The 7,460-nt window shown below is 43.0% G+C and overlaps 1 protein-coding gene across 2 annotated transcripts in view; it reads right to left on the reverse strand.

The window, feature by feature from the left end:
- The window catches only part of RAP1A (RAP1A, member of RAS oncogene family), a 65,100-nt gene extending 58,074 nt beyond the window's left edge, over positions 1 to 7,026 (reverse strand). The window contains exon 1 of one of the 2 annotated variants that reach the window (XM_037152548.2): positions 6,916 to 7,026. The gene's annotated coding sequence lies outside the window, so the exon portion shown is untranslated. The remainder of the gene's footprint in view (positions 1 to 6,915) is intronic. The other variant, XM_053655877.1, reaches the window with a different exon arrangement.
- Between the last annotated feature and the right edge of the window lie 434 nt (positions 7,027 to 7,460).

Below are 7,460 nucleotides of genomic sequence, written 5' to 3' on the forward strand. Positions count from 1 at the left end.
TATATTTTAAACAACTGGAAAATTAATTTGCTCTAATACTAAAAAGCTGTTAAAAAATGAGACCACAGAAATAGTTGATGAGTAGCTAAGAGATCATTTAAAATATTTTACTTAGAAAATGAATATGATTCTATTTTTATTCTAACACGAAAATACAACATTTATTTATAAAGCATATGTCAGGTTCTGGCAAACAAAATTACTAGACTGTAAATTCCTTAAATAGAAACTACAGCTTCCCATCTCAGTTTTCATCAAAGAGCCTAATACTGGTCACTCAAACATCTGTTCAATGACTAAATCTAAAATCTACTAATGAAATTGTGCAACATTTTCTCAAGCATACAATGGAAGTTAAACAGTATTTTCAAAAGGTGTCAATGATTTGGGCTTAATACTGAAAGCTACATAAAATCCAAGATAGTGTTAAAATTTCAACTGCTAAAATAATTAAGTTATGGTTGGGTTGCTTGCTTAATGTTCTATAATCCTTGTCTAGAACAGAATGATTCTGTTTCCAAATGAACTGAAAAATGTCCCTGGAAAACAGTGAATGAATCCACTCTCTGGATCACACGTCTGACAGATCTGAACCATTCAGTCTGCAACAAGACAGCATTTCCTACTGCTGCTAACTTAGACTCTCATAAACTGCCTTTGGGGTCTGTCCAAAGAAACAGTTGGAGCCGTTCTTTGTGCTCTCTTACAACCAGAATAAGTGAATAATACAGCAGAGTATTGCAAACAACCTCGAAAGTTATAGAAAGGTACTTGAAGTTTGACTGAATCCAACAGTGTCTTTTTAAATCAGTTAGAATGTGTAGTTTGGTATATTCCTTATTCTTATGAAATATAACCTAATTTAAATATATCCTGAAACCTGACACAGGGTTACATATGTAATTCCAGATTTGGTTAACTTTATCAATCCACATTTTGAACTACTCTCTACCAATGTGAACTAAACAGGCTAGAGAAAGCAAACTATATCTGGGAAAACTGGATATGCAAAGAAAATTTTTTCAAGATTTACCTAACTTAAATTTGTATCGCCTAAATAAATGTCATTACTATAAAAAAAAAGCCATTAACTTGCCTAATGATTGAAGTTTTGTAGAACATATTTAATCCTCCATGAACTTCTGGAAACTGTATTAAAAGAACTATTTTTCGACCACTTATAAAAACACATCATTTCTTGTTTCGATGTCACCTAATGACCACACACAACTTTGCCTTTCCTGGTTGGTGAACACTCACCCCTTCGACCTCCAAAGGCCTGCCCTCTTAATCAGGCACCTCAAAGTGTGTAACGCGGGCTGGAGAGCATGGCTGTGAATCATTCAGTGTAAACCTGTAACCACCAGTACAATGCTTCAACATGTGAATGGGCCAGTACTGCCTCTGTGAGGGCTGAAGGGCACATAAAAACTACCCCAAGTTTCATGAACAGAAAATGAAAGCCTAAGTATTTTTATCTTTAACACAAATAGTTTTCATAGGTACAATGTCACTGGCATTAAGTCTGGCAGCAAAGGATACAAGAATGAGCAGAAAATACCGTATTTTGCCCTGTATAATGTGCTTCCATACATAATGCGCACACATATTTTGTGTGCACTATACACGGGATTATTACATCCCACTACTATATCCGTGGTGGATAATCATTATACCCATGCATAATGAGCATCCTTATTTTTCCCTCAAAAATTTGGGGAAAAAGTGCACATCATACACAGCAAAATATGGTACTTGAAATATGACACAACCCCTTTTTTTAAATTGATGAGTTTAATTTGAAGAGGAACATTAGAAGGAAGTTTATGTTTATAATTTTAAACTCACTAAAACATTAATATATAAATGGTTTATATGAGATATTTTCAATGGGCTGGCCAAAAAGCCTGTTATGGTTTCCCCCCCCCCCCATAAAATAAAAGACACATTTTTCATTGTCACCAATAACTTTACTGATTTGGATATTTTGACTCTGTCAGCTATCTTCCATCATTGGCTTCTAGTGGGCACAGGCTGGGGTGCTGTTAAACACCTTTCAACGCATAAGTCAGCCCCACAGCAGAGAATTTTTTTTGGCCAAAATGTCAACAGGACCAAGAAACTTGGCAAACCACTTTGGACATGTTTGATCAGTCATAGCACCTTCTCCATACACTGCTCAAATCTTTTTCTGCATTTCAGTTGTGTTTTTACCTTTCTTGAAATAACAAAGCATAATATACTGAAAATGTTGCGTATCTTCTTCCATCTTTAACATTAAATAGCTGCCCAAAAATTCACCAAATTTTATTCGATTTTTTAATGCATGTGGATACACCATCACAATACAATCTAACAAAATTGTTTCTAGTGAAGTTAAAGACAACTAAGCATTACTAGAGCCATCCTACAGAAAAAATGTAACAGACTTTTTGGCCAACCCAATATTAAACTTCTAGGATGAGGGAATTTTGTAACTGGAAGCTCAGGTGTTGTCTGGGGTTCAGTGAACAACCCCTGGGTCCCAGGCATACACCGTCACAGGGCTAGGTGTGTGCGGGTAATTCAATTAGTTCAACCCATTCACTTTGTAGATGGAGTTCCCCAGCTCAAGCCAAATCAAGCCATCTGGACTTCAGAACCAGAAATGCTGAGCAATGCCCACAGAGTGGTAGAATTTTATCAAAACAGACTGGCATCGCCCTGGCAGGGTAGCTCAGTTGCTTACAGCGTTGTCTCAATATGCCAAGGTTGCAGGTTTGATTCCTGGTCAGGGCACATACAAGAGTCAACCAATGAATGCATCAGTAAGTGAAACAACAAATCCATTTCTTTCTCTCTTTCCCCTTCCCTCCCTCTCTCTAAAAAAAAAAGAAAGAAAGAAAGAAAAAAAAGTCGATTAGAAAAAATAGACCTTTAAAAACTAAAATTTCAAAGCTGCAATGCTGACCTCATTTAACAGACACAATAGTCTCTGTGCTTTGAATAACTATAAAGAATTGCAACAATTTAAAAACTCAACTGTGAAGAGTCCTCAACAAAGTACTAGTTGCATAATTTATTGCAAAGAACAAACATGGGCTGCCACAGTTGTAAAATTCTAAAGACATACCGAACAGAAATTAAACGAATTGCAGATACCATTAAAAAATCTCTTTGTAAGAAAATAGGAAATTATCACTATGAAAAATTAAATGCCTGACTGGAATGTTAACTGTATGTAAGAGATCATCAACAACTTGTGAATGAAGTTCATGGGAAACAGTGAACACTGCAAGAGTTGAAGTTACTTCACTATTAGATTATAAATTAAGATAGAATGTGAAGTTCTCTGAGGGCAGAGACCCTGCTCAATTCATGTCTCTATCCCCAACGATTAGCTAACAATACATATGTGAACTCTAAATGTGAGCCACTGGAAAACTAAACCTAACAATCATAATATCTCCTTTTATAACTCTTATTATTTTTTACTTTTATTTTTTTATTTAATTTATTTATTTTTAGAGGGGAAGGGGAGAGGAAGAGAAAAATCAATGTGTGGTTGCCTCTCAAGTGTCCCCTGCTGGGAACTGGCCTGCAACCTAGGCATGTGCCCTGACTGGGGGTCGAACTATGATCATCTGGTTCGCAGGCCTGCCCTCAATCCACTGAGCTACACCAGCCAGGGCTCCTATTATTTTTTAAAGTATTAAATAATGATACTCAATGCGGGTGACATTGCCATGAAACTAAAGATCAACGACTGTGGCTATCACTTTAACTAGTGCGACTTACTCTCTGGAGCAATTCATAAATACAACACCAAGAACACAAGTCTGTTATTCACATACTTGGGTTCAGTAGTAGTTCTGGAAATCAATCCCAAGGAAATATTCCAAAAGAAAAGCAAAAGGTGTATACACAAAAATGCTCACTTCATTGTTATTTTAATAGGGGAAAAGGAAACTACTTATATGCCTAACAGCAGGAAGATGGACTAATTTGCAACCACTGGAAAAGATTTAAAATAATGATTATCCTCCTGACCGGTCTTCCTGCTTCTACTCCTGCCTCCCCCCATCTCCACCAATCGGATTTCCACACGACAGCCAGAATGATTCTCACGAACTTAAGTGAGAACAGGTCTCTTTCAGACTCAAAACCCTCTATGGTTTCCCATCTCATTCTAGTAAAATCCACAGTAAAGTTCTTATCCAGCCTGCAAGGCCTTGCAGCGCAGGCCCAGCTACTTCTCTAACCTCAAGTGCAACTCTCTCTCTTTCCCTCTTGCTTACTGGCCTTCTAGTTGTTCTAAAAAAGGCAGAGTACACGTCTTTGCACTTACTTGCAGTTCTCTCTGCCAGCCCCCTTCTTCCCCAAAAGTGCACACCCCTTGCTTCCTCCAGGTCCCCGCTCTGTCTCACGTCTCCCTGCCTATCTTTGCCTGCACTGTTGCGTGGTCCTCTCACCCTACTTGACTCTTCTGCATAGCTCTTAAAATCTGACATATTTTTTATTTATGTGGTCATGGCTCATCTCTCCTTATCAGAACATAAACTCTGTGACAGTAAGGACTTGGTTTTATTCCCAAAGATATTTGGAAAGCATTTATTGAATTAATACTGAATGTTGATACAATAATTATTAACTACATGAAATACCATGCATATAAACAAGATTGGAAGAGAGAACAGGAAAACTGAATAGTCTGATTTGTGAACATTTTCAAGTGCTGTTCATACTGCTCAGAAGTTTGTACAATAAAAATTGTAAATTCATCGTGACTATGATTTTAAGCTTCCAAAAGCAACTATAGCAATCTGATTTCCTTGGAAGCCATCAGTAACTGTTAATGACTTGTAGCAGCTATTAAAGAGAACTTTGCCCCATAAGATGGCAATAACAATCACTCTTAAATCTTGTTCCCAAAGACCCAAAGTTTAATCTGCAAGTGTAAAGACTGCCATTCCTGAGGACACACAGAAAATGAACAAGGCTTCTGCACAGCTTTAATATGCAACTGGCAATAATCAGAGCTCCGGTTCACTTTTCAGACAGGTATCCATGGTTGGCTTCAGAGGGTCCCTGTAACTGCATGCAAAATTTTGTACATAAATGCCTATTACTTATTTTCTGCAGTCTATATATTTCATTATATTCTCAAAAATGTCAGTGGCCTAGAAAAGATCAAGAATTATTATTTTATATATTGGAAGTGAAATGCAACATTCAAACGTACGGTACTGCTCAAAAGCATAGAAGATGTACAATACCCAGGCCCATTCTGTAAATCATTCAATTCACTCAAGAAATACTGAGTGCCTACCATGCACCAGGCACCGTGCTATCCTCAAAAACTTGTACCTAATTATAGTTTGCAGTATAGAATTCAAAGTACAGAGGAAGCACAAGATTCACTAAAACACCAGAATAAAAAGGAATTTCAACCAACGCAAATGTAATTTCAAAACAGAAAGTGTTATAGGAAATCATAAAAAAGACACAAAGGAGCTCGGGGCCTGATTTAGTGCTTTTATGTCAAAATATGGCAGATATCAATTACATCAAAAGAAAAGAAAAACTACACATATGCACACCCACCCCCACACACTGACAGGAAACCAAAAGAAAGTTTCCAAATCCTGTTTCCAGCAGCACCCCTTCTGAGGCTGCCCTTCGGCGTGCTTTTGAAGGTAGGAGCCCCACATCACCACTGAGAGCTAATGCTTGACTCTGACAGTGATTAAAAACAGAAAGAATCCTCCTCCCACACTCAGGAAGCAGAAAACTGTGGCCACCTGTAAGGCCGTGGCCCATTAACCTCCTGCCCTCTTACTGGTCCCTTTCATTTCTTACACTCTCCTCCCTTCAAAGCAACGGCAAAACGATGCTCCCTCCCAAAAAGAAACACCTAACCGCTCCACGCGAGTTCTTTTCCCAAGAAGTCAAAAGGTCCCCTAAACTCTGGTTGTCAGCCCCGTGAAAAGACCTCATTTTTTAGGCAAAAGTGTCCTCCCTCACCTTCTCCCCATAGCAGTAAATTACACAATTCAGCTTAAGACACTGTCCCTTAACTTCCTGAGTGAGGGGGCAAACGACAACCCCTACTAGTACCAGTTTGAAGGAAAATAAGATTCAGACGGACCTCCTCCCTATCAAAATTTAGGGAAGCAGAGACCCCCAAAAAGCAACGCCAAGACGAACACATGGCATGCTACGAAGACCTGGGGAAGAGAGGGCGGGAAAGGGGCCGGGAGGTGGAGTGGGTCGTAGAGATGTCAGCCCTGTGCACCGGGAGATAAAGGAAGGCAAGGGAGACCCTGGACCCTGACCGACAGAACACAGGGCAACGCTTCCATCTACCCGCACCTCGCCAGCACTGGCGGGAGGGCAAATAATTCACCCAACGCGCCCATCCCCTCTTCGAGTGCCCCCAAAGGGAGAACTGGGTTTAAAGGAGGATCTGACCCTAGTCTGGGGACACGCGAGAGGAAAATAGCGGCGATGTCCGTTCTTCTCTATCTCTCAGGCTGCGAGGGACGAGGGCACTGCGTCCGGGGAGAAGGCGAGGGAAATGGGCTTGTGCCATGACACCTCCGGGAGTTGGAGGGTGGGGGACACAATGTCCTCTTTCTCTCCCACACCCGGCCCGGGCCCCTCCCGTCCGTCTCCCGCAGGCCCAGCCACAGTCGACCGGCTCCCTCCGCGGGCGTGGTTGGCTCTGGCCCTGGCGGTGGCGGCCGGGCCTCCGCAAGCCCTGGCCCCTCCCGCCGGCCAGGCCCCCGGGCCGCCGCCCCGGACACCGAGGGAACGCGGAGGAGGAAGGGGGAACCACGGGACTGACCGGCGACAGGAGTCGCCTCAACCCCGGCTCGACCGACCCGCGCCCCCCGCTCCCTCTGGGGTGGCTCCGGCTCCCCGCCCCTCACTCACCCCGCCCGGTCCAGCGCCTCCTCCACCTCCTCCTCCTCCTCCTCCCTCCTCTCGGCCGTGGCTCCTGCTTCGGCTCTGCGCGGAGACGACGGCGGCGGCCTCAACAGCGGCAGCGGCGGCGGCGGCGGCGGCGCCTCCAGAACGCGCACGCACGCAGGACGCAGGCCCCACCCCCTAGTCCCGCCCCGCCCCTCGGAGTTCGCGTCAGCGAGGTTTCGGCCCGCCTTCCCCGCGGCTTTCCGGAGTCCGCTTAAAGGGGACGCGCAGGAAGGGGTGGAGACAGCCAAAGACCTTGGGGGAGGTGTAGAGAGTCGAGGCTCTGCGGAGGTTGGGGTGTGGGGGGGTGCGTAAGTCCGGAAACGGACGGAGGAAGAGTCCAAAGATTCAGGAGGAGTAAAATCTTGGCGGGGATGCAGTCGTTGGACAAATGCCAACTGACCACCTATTGTGCCAGGCACTATTCTAGGCGCAAGGGATAAAGCCATAGGCAGGCAATGGCCATCGTGAAGCTTGCCTTCCAGTAAGATGGGAGTCAGGAGACAGAC

The sequence above is a fragment of the Artibeus jamaicensis genome, unplaced genomic scaffold (genome assembly GCF_021234435.1).
Source record: "Artibeus jamaicensis isolate MK-2021 breed Jamaican fruit bat unplaced genomic scaffold, CSHL_Jam_final scaffold_1689, whole genome shotgun sequence".
Classification (NCBI taxonomy): domain Eukaryota; kingdom Metazoa; phylum Chordata; class Mammalia; order Chiroptera; family Phyllostomidae; genus Artibeus; species Artibeus jamaicensis.